General features: G+C 43.9%; 1 protein-coding gene across 3 annotated transcripts in view; it reads left to right on the top strand.

The window, feature by feature from the left end:
- The window catches only part of plxnb3 (plexin B3), a 47,278-nt gene that overhangs the window by 878 nt on the left and 32,429 nt on the right, over positions 1-13,971 (top strand). The gene's annotated exons all lie outside the window — the stretch shown is intronic.

Genomic DNA, 13,971 nt, shown 5'->3' with positions numbered 1-13,971 from the left:
TATTCACGGCTTTTAGAGTGGGACAAAGAACATTTGCGGCCCAGTGGTCTCGGGCTGGCGAGCCAGTTTCTCTGGCTCTGTTACTCTAGTCTTTAAATGATTGAGTGAATGTTTGTTGCTAATACAGTAAGTGATCAGACACAGTGACACATGGTCTTGCACAAAACTGTTTCAGAAATATAATCTGGAATTAGATATTATACTCTCAATTTATAACGACTTGAAAATCAGAATAAAAATGAATGGAGTTTGGTGGGAGTTGATCTACACACGTAATACGATGATGGTGCAGCTCTGACTAAGGATGTTTGTCTTCACATGACTTTCACGTTGTCTATGTAAAACTGTATGTTTAGGTACTGAGAAAACCTGCAATCTGTTGTTTTCTGAATGGAGTCTGGCGAGAAGGTGAGAAAGAAACATGTTTAAACTAGAAACTCTGGGTCAGGTCAGGTGACCTGCAAGAACCCCAATTAGCGCAAGAATCGGGGGGTTCTCTGAGTGAGAGACTATGTTAATGGCCGAGATAGTCTCAATACAATAGAGGACTATTGTTAAATCCAGGGAAGAACTAATCTGCAGGACTCAGTCTGAGAACAGATTCAGAGTCTGATCACAGTTTCTGCTTAATCGCCTTTAAGCTCCAACACTGGGTTAATGTGATGTAATCTGCAAACCGGACTCGCACCAGTTCCACTAGACACATATTGACTATGGAGAATAAAGACACAGAAACAGTTGTGTTGAGGAGCTAATGATGGTGGTCAACATCTCCTGTGGTAGAATGGGTCCAGGACAAAAGGAGTTCTGAAATTGAGACAACACAGATCCTGGGCCTGATCAGAGGGTCTGAAAATAGTTTGTATTGAACAACAGGCGAAGATCTTGGTAGAATCCAAGATCTCCGCCTGGTAGAATCTGGTTTAACAGTAGAACTGAAATTTTTCTTTCTAACACTAACCAATATATGAGCAGGAGCAGGTCTGGACAGAACACTGTAATCAGGTTCTGATCAGTTTTATTGTACTGGGCTGATGTCAGGGTGTTTGATAAGGAGGCAGCATTAATGAACTGGGTCCACAGGGAGCGATCTAGCAGAATCAGCATCTTTTTGATTAATATTTAATAATCACCTCCAGCTACACATAGACACATCTGACGGGAGGCTCAGCGGTGAGGAGGGGGGCTTAGCAGTTGGGGGGTTTGGGGCTCAGCAGTGGGTGTGATCAAGGACACTTCATTTACACTTGACTGTGTGTGTACGCGTAAGCTATGGGGAGGCCACACCCTAATCTGGATCAACAATAGACCCCCCCCCCCAGACCTGCATTAGTTCCGAACATGCTCCTTTAAGGCTTCACATATTACTGGTGTCATTATGTAATGTTTTTTTTCAGGGTTTTGTTGATGGTTCTCATTTATCCACATGTTTTACGAATAAGAGATGAATAAATAAATAAATGTGCATGAACAAAGGAAGAAACTACCGTACTGTGAGACCTAGTGCTGGCGGCCTGAGCCTCCTTCAGTGGGTGGGTCTGACAGGAGGACTATGAATAGATGTAAAAGTAAAGCTGTGGAGAAGTTGGGTCCAATTCATGGGAGTGAGCTCAGGCAGGTCCATGGCTCGGTCTGCAGTTCACAGAATAGCAGAAAGTTGTTGAGTTGGCCTGACTGAGGTCAGCACAAACAGCCACAGGAACAGAAGGCCTGAGGTCTATGGCGGACGGTTGAGACACAGTGAAAACTGTTTCGTAAACCTTTTGGCAAATCTTTACATTTATCTCCTTCAGCTTAATTGATTTCTTAGTTAAAACAATTTACAGTTGACGTAATCAGCCAACCTGTTTAAAGTCCCCACAGGCTTTAGTCTTTCATGACAAAGACCAGCAGGTCGAGCACTGAGGAAAAATCAGCAGCATCACGACGGGCCTGTTGGACCCCAAGTGAACTAGGTTTAGCTTGGGGTTAAGCACGTGGTTGTTAAATTTAGGAAGGACATGTCAGCTGTGTCTGTGTGTGAGAGAGGAGGACGAGAAGGAAGCTCCTGCTGGCTGTTAAAAAGCTGTTTTTACTGCTGCACTGCTCCATTTCCTCGGCTGGAGCAGCCTTTTCCTTCCTCCCTTCCTGCCTCTGTCTCGACGTGGACCGTCCCCCTGATTTTCTGTGACTAAATAAAATGAAACTTTGGATTGGGGGACAGTGAAGGAACCTGGAAGCGCTGCTCAGATTACAGTGTTGTCACCATGTCACACTGTGTGTAATTCGTATGTAACTGTGCAGCTGCCTTTGGCCTGAGCAGCTGCTATGCCCCAACTTAGAACCATCTTCAATACCCTGATCTGCTACTTTGAGCAACAATTTGTTTAAAACAAATGGAGACAATCTAGTGATTATTGGTTCAGTGGGAGCAGCTCTGACTGGCTTCCCCGTTCGCCATGTTTTCTCTGTTCTCTATGTCCTTAAAGAAAAACACACAATTTTGAGGGTTGAGGGTTAACCCAAACAATGTCGGGTAGTATTTAAGAATGAAGGGACACTCGATTCACACACATGATTCATAATGTATATGCATGTCATTCCTCTTCCAACACAGACTGGCAGATTATTTGCCATGGGCTCACAGACTACAACTAGTGCTTCCTGGTTTCCTCTGTACCTGCTCCAGCAACGATCAGACTGAGACGGGGTGGAGCCAGTCTGCTGGAACACAATTGCTCCATCCGCCATTGTTTTCCTTGCATATACTTACAGCAGTAATATTCAAGTTGTTGTACATTAGTTGTATGAGCCAGAGTATTAGAGTTGCTGCTAGACAAGCTATTACACAGGCTAATGTTAGCAACGTAGGCTAACGCTATTCCCGACACAACACGAGAAGCAGCAGCTGTTTTTCTAGTTTCTTCTCGGTATCTTGAAGCTACTTTCCAGCTTCTCTGTCCACGTATAGCCCAAAGCTGATGGTGTGTCGTCAGCAGTAGAATCCGCAACTTCATCCGAACAACATCAGCAGCGGTGAAATTCAGCACAGGGATATTCAGTTGTTCACATCGGCGTGTGGTGTAGACCACTAGCTGTCTACTGCACACAGCTCCTGTAAGCTGCCCCATGATAGAATCTCCCCGCTGTCGGCTGCCTCGCTGTCAACACATTGCAGGCGCCATTCGGCTGTGACAGCTTCGTCCATTCATCTGGGCTGCGCTCTGGATCATACAAGTAACCCTGAATATCAGACTGTCCTAACACTATAAAACTGGTTGTGTTCTTAATAATCCAGGGCAGGTCGTCAGGCCATTGAATATTAGTGCTGTAGGTGTATGCATGAAAAACAATGGTGGACTGAGAAGTTGTGCTCCAGCAGGTTGGCCCCGCCCCATCTCAGCCTGGCTCCGCCCCCTCTCAGTCTGACCATTGCTGGGGCAGGTATAGAGGAAACCAGTAAGAACCAGTTGTAGTTTTTGAACCCACGGCAAACCATCTGCCATGGCGTCTTACCGGAGGAATAAATTATAATTTCTCAGCATAGAAATTATGGAGCAAACTGAGTGTCTCTTCATTCTTAAATATTACTAAGTAATAATATTCTCCCTGTTCTCCATGTTTTCTCTTTTCTCCATGTTTGCCATGCTTTCCATGTTTTATATGTTCGCCATGCTGTCCATGTTTTCCATGTTTTCTCTTTACTCCCTGTTCACCATGTTCCCCTTGTTCTCCTTGGTTTCTCTGTTCTCTATTTTCTACCTGTTTTCTGAGTTCTCCATGATTTCTCTGTTCTCCATGTTTTCTCTTTTCTTTCTGTTCGCCATGTTCTCAATGTTTTCAACTTTCTCCGTGTTTTCTCTGTACTCCCTTTTCTTCATGTTCTCTCTGTTCTCCATATTCCCTCTGTTTTCTCCCTTCTCCCTGTCTTTTATGCCCTCCCTGTTCTCCATGTTTTTCTTGTTTTGTCTTTTCTCCCTTTTCTCCATGTCCTCATTGTTTTGCCTCAGCAAGATGCAGGATTGAGACTGTATAACTTTTGTAGGTTCCATCTCTAAAAGCATCAGATTAACTGCACATGTTAGTGAATGAAGCCTAATCTGCGTGTGTTGCTTTAATGGGGAGTAAACATGGAATAAGCAGCAGGAACCCTGTTTGCTTATATGGACAAAGTTTAGTTTTAAATGTTTGGTGGAGCCAAGCTGAACGAGGACTGTGGCCAGTCAGATAAGGATCCGTGTTTAGTTCAGAATCCAGAGACCAGTCACACCAGTAAAGCCACACTAACCTCTCTACTAACCTGACAATGAGGGAACTGACACTAAGTTTCCTAACTCGGAATCCTGGTCTTGCGTTGTAAACATCTGAACTGGGTTTAACCTGAACCCTGAGCCTAGTGTAACTAGGTTTGCCCTCCCAACTGACATCACTTGACCCCTCGGCGCCTCCAGTCTGTCATGAACTCACTGTCTTTTATTGCCTCCATTAGCCATCTGTCGAGTGTGGGTGGAGCCATAAATCACTTCCTGGCTGTGAACAGTTAATGATCATCAATCACAGCTGCTGTTTAGCTGATAATCAGTTATATCTACTCTAAGGACATGTCAAACGTATGTCCTGTAATGAAGCTGATGGTCAGAGCTGCCTGTAGGTTTAGCTGCTAAAGCCTCCTCCACACACACTGATTCTCTGGTTCCTCCTTCTGTTACCTTTTGCCTGCCTTGGCTCCCATAGTGTTCTCCTCCCTCAGTCTATCTCTGGACCTTCCTATTGGTACTATCATTTCAGTGAGTGAAGTTATTTTAAAAGGTTAGTGGTTAAAAACAGATGTCTGTTTCTGTTTTGCACTTTGATGTCATTTCTCTGTGTGTTCTGTTGTTTTTATGGTATTATTGCATTTATATTAGTGTTTGTTTACTCACTGCATGTTTATCAGTCTGACTCGTTGGCCCGTTTCAAGAAGGAGGTTTAACAAACTCTGAGTTTAAACTAAACTCTGAGTTGATTTACTCTGAGTTTGCAAACCTGGAGTTTTCAGTTTCAGAACAGCTGAAAAGAGTTGGTTTAAGCAACTCTGAGTTGCCTGACTCCGAGTTAAGCGCGTGCACCGCGACGATACAAAGCCCTGATCAATGGAGTGAAGATATTACGAGTCACCATGGCAACAGGACAACAAAAGACATCTGGAAATGGATATGATACGTCAAGCATATAGCGACTACGAGCCTATAATCGGTAGAAAAAGCAACACGGCTGCAGCGGCGAAAGAGAAAGAATTAGCTTGGAAGAAAATAGCTGCTCGAGTCAATGCGTAAGTTTACATTTTAATCATACAGTGTTCAGCGTAACTAAATACTAAATAATTTTAGTATTGTTGTTATATTTCACTCGTAAAGTAAGGACTTATAAAGTAATTTTTCACTCATCTAAGGAGTTACTTCAGTAATTGCATAAAATACCGATGTTTGTTTGAATTAAAAGTGCAGTGTTATGTCTATGCATTTTAAAAATTCCTGTTGTGGTTGATGTGGGATTTGTAAAGTAAAGATAATTCAGTAATCCAATACGTTTTATGGAGAGCAATTATTACATTAATCTAACTAGGTTTTTAAAAGTTACCCAAAACACGTTATAATAGAAAAATTTAATTTTAGTTTTTATGTAGGCACAATCCTGCAGGCATAAAAGAACGTGACAGGTACAGTATAAGGCACCATCATGTCATGGGCATAGACTACCTGACTTTACAACATTTGACATATTAAATAACTAAATAGCATGCAGAGTATAGCAGTGCAGCAGCATTTTCAACATGGGTGTAATGTTTTCACATTGAAAAGACAGATCTAGAAATTGAAATTCCCAAACACAAGCTGGAGGTGAGTGTATAGTTAAAGGTGAATTGTATGAATTATTGGAAGAATCATAAAATCTAACAATTGCCTTTGTATTTGTAGGAAATGGAGAAAACCAAATAAATTATAATTTGCATTTATTCAGTTTCTTTTATTGGTGGTGGTGATGGCTGATTAAGATATTATGGCAAATCACCTCTGACTGTCCATCCACTCTACAGATTACCGTGATGGAAGAAGTCTTCATCAGGGTCTTGTATTTGTAGGGCAGGCCATTGCTCCCCTTTAATAATTGCAATATTGTGGAGAACAACACATGCCACATTAATATCACAGGCCTCTCAGGTGTTACCCAGAGGTGACGGTCGTTTCCACCCGGGCTCTTGTTCTGTAGTGCCACATTAAAGCGCTGCTGGGGGCCTGCTTCAGGTTCTGGGTCAGGGGTCAGTAGTGTGGGCTGGCATTAACCCCTATCTCCAGCAGAAAGCCGTCAATCTCTCCTAGAAGAAAGTTCACATTACATTAGTGCTGCATAGAAGTGTTCCTGTGAGTGTGTAGTGCATGCATTGAAATAAGTTTATAGGACATACATGTACTTACCCCAGTGCAGCCTGTTATTTAGGGTTGACTCACGATATATTCATGAGTTCACGTTTATGATATGTGCAGCATCACATATGATCTTGGTGATGTAAACAATGTAATGTCAGTTACAGTGACCATTAGAAAGAGTAGTCAGTGTACCTGCACATTTATCAGTTTATTTCAGATAACAGCAAGATATTATTAACTGATCATCATTTTTCAGATTAGCCTTGATGAATCCTGTGAAACTCCTCTTTAATGGCTTTAAGTAGTTTGTGTCAAGGAAAGCGCTTGAGGTCGAACTATTCTACAAACAGTGGCTTGACTAATGTGCTCAGCATCTCTAATGTTTTACTACCGTTTGCAAAAAAAAACAACGTAACGCAACACAAAGAATCTGTTCGGATGTAAAAGCACTGCCACGTTGGGTGATGTGTTTGACGTATGGGTGGATAAGATTATTAGTGTATGTATGGAGTCTCGAGAAAAATGGTAACGCTAAAATAAATATGCACGGCGATATGACAGAAAATTTACTCGTGGCTTAAAATCCTCTCGCGGCGGAAATTCAATGCCGTGTGAATTAATACAGCGTCCTCATCTACAGGATCCTCTAGAAATGGACATTTTGGTCTCTGCGCGAAGGAAACAGGTGAAATCTATGAATGTACTGAAAGATTAAACGAGGTATTTAAACAGTGTTCACTTTAAAAAGGGGCGGAGACCGAAGGAAACTCTGGGTTTCCCGAATAAATCCTGCTCGGGACCAGGTTAGGTTCACAGAGTAAGTTGCCATAGTGACTGACTCTGAGTTTCGATTACCTCGCTTCTTGAAACGGGTTTAAACTTACCCCGCTTTACGCGTTTAAGTAACCCCTCTTTCTGAAACCGAAAACTCAGAGTTTTCCTTATTTCGGGATTAACAAACTCAGAGTTTCCACAAAACCTCCTTCTTGAAACGGGCCCCTGATGTTGAATCTGAATAGTTATTGCTTCGTGTACTGATAGTGGAGCGTGAGCTCATAGGCGTTTGTGCTCCTGATGCAGACGTTTCCTCCTCACCTTTGTATCACAGACAAAGCAGAAGGTTACCTTAACAGGCTGGTGCCATCATGTCTGTAAATGAGCCTTGACAAGTGGTGACGTCACAGATAATTAGTTGTCACTGACTGATCACAGAAGTTATCCTCTATGTTTTGTCCAAAGTTGCCTTTTTGTGTTGGCCAATCCCCAGAATGTGCCCAAAGATCAATAGAGTGACACTGTGTGTGCGCAAATGTGTGACTGTTTAAAGGTGCCTGCATATGATTTTTTCATGCTAAAGAATATTGGACTTTACTGTCTCAATAAGGTAAGTTTTCGTTCCACAAAGCCCTGTAGATTGTCCACACTGCTCATCTCCCACTGGTGGAAAACTTTGCTTTAGGAGTTTGTCGCACAAGTTAATGACCACACCTCTTTCCAGAAGCATTGACGTCATACGGGTCACAGCATCCAGCTTGTTGTTGTTTGGCTGAAGCTAGCAATTAACAGCGCGCTAACAGCATGCTAACTGCCTGCTAATGACTCGCCAAAACAACAGCAGCGGGCAGCGGTGAATGGACCTCATGGTTCTATCTGGAGAGTCTAAAACTGTGGACAACCTGAGCCCACACAGCATCTTGTAACACGGCAGTACAGTGGCAGCAATTAAACTTGTGAGCCTCTACTGTGATCTGCTTTTACTTTCACCACGTTATCACCTGGTTTGTGTGTGTGTTACGTCCTTTTGGCCTGTAGATGGCCTTTGCCTCTGCCTTTGTCCTGGAGTATGTCATTACAAACAACTCTGCTGCATTGAGAGCTTAAATTATTCCTGTGCAAAAGACTTAGTCGTTGCAAATAAATACATCAGATGTTGCAAATAAGTGGGAGCCATAATCCTACTAAACGAACACGCTGACTTTATCGCTGTGTTCCCATGTGTAGTCGTACTGTTATTTACATTGCGTTCAGCCCGTGATTTTATGTGCTTGAGTTTGTTACCCGGGTAGTGAAATTAGTTCATCATGTCCCTCCCCCCATTATCGGGCGCATTCGTAATGTATTCTCGCCTTGGCTGGGTCACTAAGCCGCCGAGCATATTTGGTCAAATCAGATGCCACTATAATTCAAGTGTGGATTCATAGTGTTTACAGTAAAGGTGACGTGTTGCCAACAACAATTCAATGGCTTCACTTATCTTAAGCTAAGTCAAAGCAACATTTTTATTTAAATTTAATTAAATAAACCTGACCACTAAAATCACAAAAACACTCAAAACAAATGTATTCTTGTTCTACTTTCTTCAAAATTCAAAATCAGAATCCAGGCTGTTTCAATAGCAGGTAGACCCCCTGCCTTTAATGTTGCCTAACCAAAAGTAATAAAGGTTATAAAAGACATGATTTCCCATGCATCGTTCATTTGAGTATAATAAACAGACATACTGTAACTATGCCATACAATATACTATGAATATAGTACCAAACAGTTGAACAATCTAAGAAGTGAAATATCAGAACTAGCCACGGGTTGATTTTTCAATGTTTGAATTTTAGGAGAAAGCTCACTTCTACCCAGCTTGAGCATTACAGCAGCTGCGGAACAAAGGTAAAAATGCATTTCATATACTGTATATAGGGTAGTCCAGGTGGAGCGCATTGACCATTGTAACTTACAATAACTTTGAAGACTTACAGTGCAGGTTTTCAAGAACGTGGAATAATCATCCCCCAAGATGACTGGATGTCTTCTTCCAGGCAAGAAATGCACGGGAAATATTTTCTTCCGCTAATAAACGCCCTGTGAATATAGATCCGAGATGTATATAGATCCAAGATGGCACCGCAGATGGCAGCCATGTCTCTCCGCTCTTTAGGATCCTCTACTTTTTTGGTGTTTTTATTGTTCTTAATTTATTTTATGCAGCCACAGACGGCCTCATGGCACTCCTCAGCATAGAACACTTGTCTCCCGGAACCTTTCTCACGGCTTTTACAGAACCGGAAACTTTCACGAAGGTTCTTCTCGGAAGCGCAGCGGCTCTCTTTGCTCTTCAGGAAACGCAGACGATGGAAGCACGGGGGTGAGCTCGCCGAACTAAGACAGCAGGGAAAGCACACCGCTCCCGTCAATACACCTGGCTAACGTGTGCTCCCTGGTTCTTCTTCTGCTCCTCAACTCAAAAAACAAGGACTTGAACAGATCCGCCACCCGAATCCTAGCTCAGTGAGAACATCCCTGACGCATCGTTCGGACCGCATCACAGAGCTTTCCGGGAAAACACAGGGAGGCGGAACCTGCTTCTATATTAACAAAGGTTGGGGTACAGCTGTCACAATGTTGAAGAAGTTCTGCAGTCCTCACGTTGAGTGCTTCTTTGTCAACTGCCATCCCTTGTATTCACCGCAGGAGTTTGCCTCGTTTGTTCTGGTCAGCGTTTACATCCCATCTCAGGCCTGTGGGTACAACAGCGTTACAGAACCTGGCTGACGACATAATGGACGTGAAGAGGAAACATCCAGACTCCCTGCTCATCATCATGGGTGACTTTAACAAAGCAAAACTGAGCCAGGAACTCCCCAGATACATGCAAAGACATGAACACACTGGACCACTGCTACACTGTGTTAAAGGACGCCTACTGCTCTGTCTATGCAGCACTGGTCCTGTCTGTTCACTGTTTCACCTCATCCCAACGTACAGGCAGAAATCTAAAACCTGTAAACCTGTGGTCAGGATGGTGAAAAGGTGAACGGAGAAGTCCAAACTGGAGTTGCAGGACTGCATTGACTCCACTGACTGGGAGGTTTTTGAAGCTGCAGCGAGAGACATCCATGAGCTCACTGACACTGTGAAAACACCATTGGCTCACTCACACCCTCCCGTCACCAGACCCCATACCTGCACTGAACGTTTGTGAAGGAGATGTCTGTCGCCTCCTCCAGAGGCAGAAAACCAGACAACTCCGGGACCTGACGGTGTTTCCCTAAACTGCCTCAGAGTCTGTGCTGACCAGCTAGCAAGTTCACTATCACCAGCCTGAACGCCAGGATCCTGTTTGTGGACTTCAGCTCAGCCTTCAATACCAGTACCTCTAGAATACTCCACCATTAACGGACCCTGCTCACCATCCCCAATCCCACGTGCCAGTGAATCAGGAGCTTCCTACCTTTGTCCAAAAGGAGGCAGCAGGTGAGGCTGGGCAGCATCATATTGTCATGTTTACGCCATGTCTTGTTGTCACGCCACGTCCTGTTTTATTTTGTTAACTTCCTGTCTCTGTCAGCTGTTCACTTACCGGTTCCCAGTATCCACACCTGTCAGTAATTAAGTAATCACCTACCAGTATATAGCATCCACCTCGCACAGACTCTAACCGCCAGATTGTTAAGTTCCGAACTTCTTTCCAGCGATTCATGTATAGCCCTTTTGTGTTTGACCCTGATTGCCTTGACCACTGTTTCCTGACTGAACCTCGTTTGTACCGCCGCCTGTGAAAGAACCGTGACTGACCATCTGACCGTGAGTTTGCTTAATCCTTGCCTGTACCTTCACCGAGACCTCCTGTGTACCGAACCTTGCCTGATTACTGGACTAGAGATTGCCTGCTCCCTTTGTACTTCATCACTGAGCCTTTGTGTATGACCTGGACCGTCTGACCCTGCCTTACAAAATAAACCTGCGTTTAATCATCACCTCTTCTCTGTGCTGTGCATGTGGGTCCGACGCCTGCCCAAGTCTGACACATATCACACCGCATGGATGTGTGCTCTCCCCACTGCTTTTCCCGCTCTATACCAATGACTGCACCTCAGGGAACCCGTCTGTAAAACTCCTGAAGTATGCAAATGACATGAACGTCGTTGGGCTCCTCCAGGAAGATGATGAGTTTGGATGCAGACAGGAGGTGGAGCAGCAGGTCCAGTGGTGCATTCAGAACGAGCTGGAGCTCAACACGCTCAAGACTGTGGAGATGACAGTGAACTTCAGGAAGAACTGCCCCCCCACACCATCCACAACAACATAGCATCTACCTTGGACTCATTCAGGTTCCTAGGGTCCACAATCACGGGTCACAGGACCTGAAGTAGGCCCCACATAGACACTGTCTGCAAAAAGGACCAGACGTGGTACTTCCTGAGACAGCTCAGGAAGTTCAACCTGCCCCAGGAGCTGTTGACCATCTTCTTCACGGCCATTGTCCAGTCTGTCCTCTGCACCTCCATCACTGTGTGGTTTGGTTCAGCCACCAAGCAGGACACACAGACTGCTGCGGGTGGTCCTGTCAGAAGAAAAGATCATTGGGACTGAGCTTCCTTCCATTGAGCACCAGTACTGGCCTCAAAAAATGGGCTGTCAGCATCACTACTGACCCCACACACCCCGCACTCAAATTGTTCAAACTTCTTCCCTCTGGCAGTCGTCACAGCTGTAGCCACCAAAATAAAAAAAAGTTATAAATTAATTTGAATTTCCATGAAGCAAATAAGTATTTGATCACTTTGAAAAACGTGCTTTAGTACTTGGTGGCAAAACCTTTGTTGGCAATGACCGAGGTCAGACGTTTCTTGTAGTTGGCCACAAGGTTTGCACACATCTCAGGGGCGATTTTGGCCCACTCCTCTTTGCAGATCCTCTCCAGGCCATTAATGTTTCGTGGCTGATGTTTGGCAACTGGAACCTTCAGCTCCCTCCACAGATTTTCTATAGGATTAAGGTCTGGAGACTGACTAGGCCACTCTATGACCTTAATATGCTTCTTCTTGAGCCAATCCTTTGTTGCCTTGGCCGTGTGTTTTGGATCATTGTCATGCTGGAATACTCAACCACGACCCATTTTCAATGCCTTGACTGAGGGAAGGAGGTTCTCACCCAATATTTGATGGTACATGGCCCCATCCATCCTCCCTTTGATGCGGTGCAATTGTCCTGTCCCCTTGGCAGAAAAACACACCCAAAGCATTATGTTTTTTTCCATTTTTCTGGATTTCTTTGTCTTTGTTGTCTCTCACTGTTCAAATAAACCTACCATAGAAATTATAGACTGATCATTTCTTTGTTAGTGGGCAAACTTACAAAATCAGCCGGGGTTCAAATAATGTTTTCCCTCACTTACCTCAAACAAAAGTTTTTTGTCACAAGAGGAAACAAAGACGGATTCAGACAACATATAATTTGTTGGTTGTTCTGTGCAAACTTGGCCATTAAAGTTGATTCTGATTCCTTAGAAGTAAAGACATGTGCTAAGTTAGTTAACATGTGACTGACAGGTCATATTCAGTTAAACAACAATTTTTACCATTAACCAACATCCTATGAAGCAAAAACACCTTCGCTAACATATCACTGACAGGCCATACTCAGTTAAACGTTTTTTATCGCTTACAATTTTCCCAAACACAAAGTGGCTAGTTAACTTAATGCTAGCGTTAGTAGTTAACAGTTGTAGGAATCTGCCGGAGACTGTCTGTGACGCTTTAGTCATTGTTTTGCCAGGCGTTTAGTTCCTGTAATCCATGTTACAAGATTGTTTGACTGGTTTTCTGCTGCGGCTTGTAAAGGAATGAGGCAGGCATCTCTAAAGCTTTAAACAGTTAGTTTACTGCTGCAGTCTAGGTGTGCAGTAGGTATTTACATATGAATACGTGACTGTGAGGGAAAGTGAAGTGCTGTATGTAAAAGGCAGAAACGCTATGGGTTTTTTTTCTGCTAAACAAGCTTTGTCCAGTGAACTTGAGAGTAATCACAAAATAAACCACATGTTGGCAACTGGTGTGAAATCTATCTAGCGGTGACACCACTGATTTATGTTTTTATTTATTTAGTTAGTTAGTTAGTTCTGTCCTGCAGTTCAATAAGCAGCATGTATTAGGCTGAATGCCATATTGTAACGGACAGCTTTGCTTTTACAAGAGTAGTATATAAGAAATATATATACTCTTCTTGATTAATGGTTTATTTGATGTTAGTTTAGCCAATCCTAAATATGTGTGATGTTGCTGTGTTGGTGGACAGGTTGAGTTTTTGCTTTGGGGTTTGTGTGCTGGAGGAGGTTAGGGGAGAGACACTCCTCTGGGCACAGGCAGGCACCACCGGGGGGACCTCCCGGACACAGGGTATCCAGGTCTCCATACCCAGGTCCGCCCCTGCACACTGGCAGGGAGGCCCACCGCTGCTCTCCAGACACAGGCTAATGCCAACACTCAAAATGGCCCTACTCCGGCACCGGACTGCCAGTCCCAGGAGCCACCACACCCCCACCGCAGGTGACCCATGCGGCCACCCCAGAATCCACCAGCCCTGTTACCCCGGTTCCTTAAGCAGGCAGGCACTCCCAACCACCAGGCATTCCCCCATCACGGCTCCAGACACGGTGCAGCACCCGAGCACCACGCATCTCTACCTGGAAATGGAATCAGTCAGAGTATAGTTTTTATTATTGATTTAAACAAGCAGACAATGTGTCCAAGGTGGTGTAATCTGACAAGCTGTTCAAGTACTGAGTAATGCCTAATTTCTTTTAAGTTTT

Source organism: Betta splendens, chromosome 7, assembly GCF_900634795.4.
Source record: "Betta splendens chromosome 7, fBetSpl5.4, whole genome shotgun sequence".
In the NCBI taxonomy this organism is placed as follows: Eukaryota; Metazoa; Chordata; class Actinopteri; order Anabantiformes; family Osphronemidae; genus Betta; species Betta splendens.
Note: the sequence above shows the minus strand (reverse complement) of the source record. Positions and strands in the feature narration are given on the sequence as shown.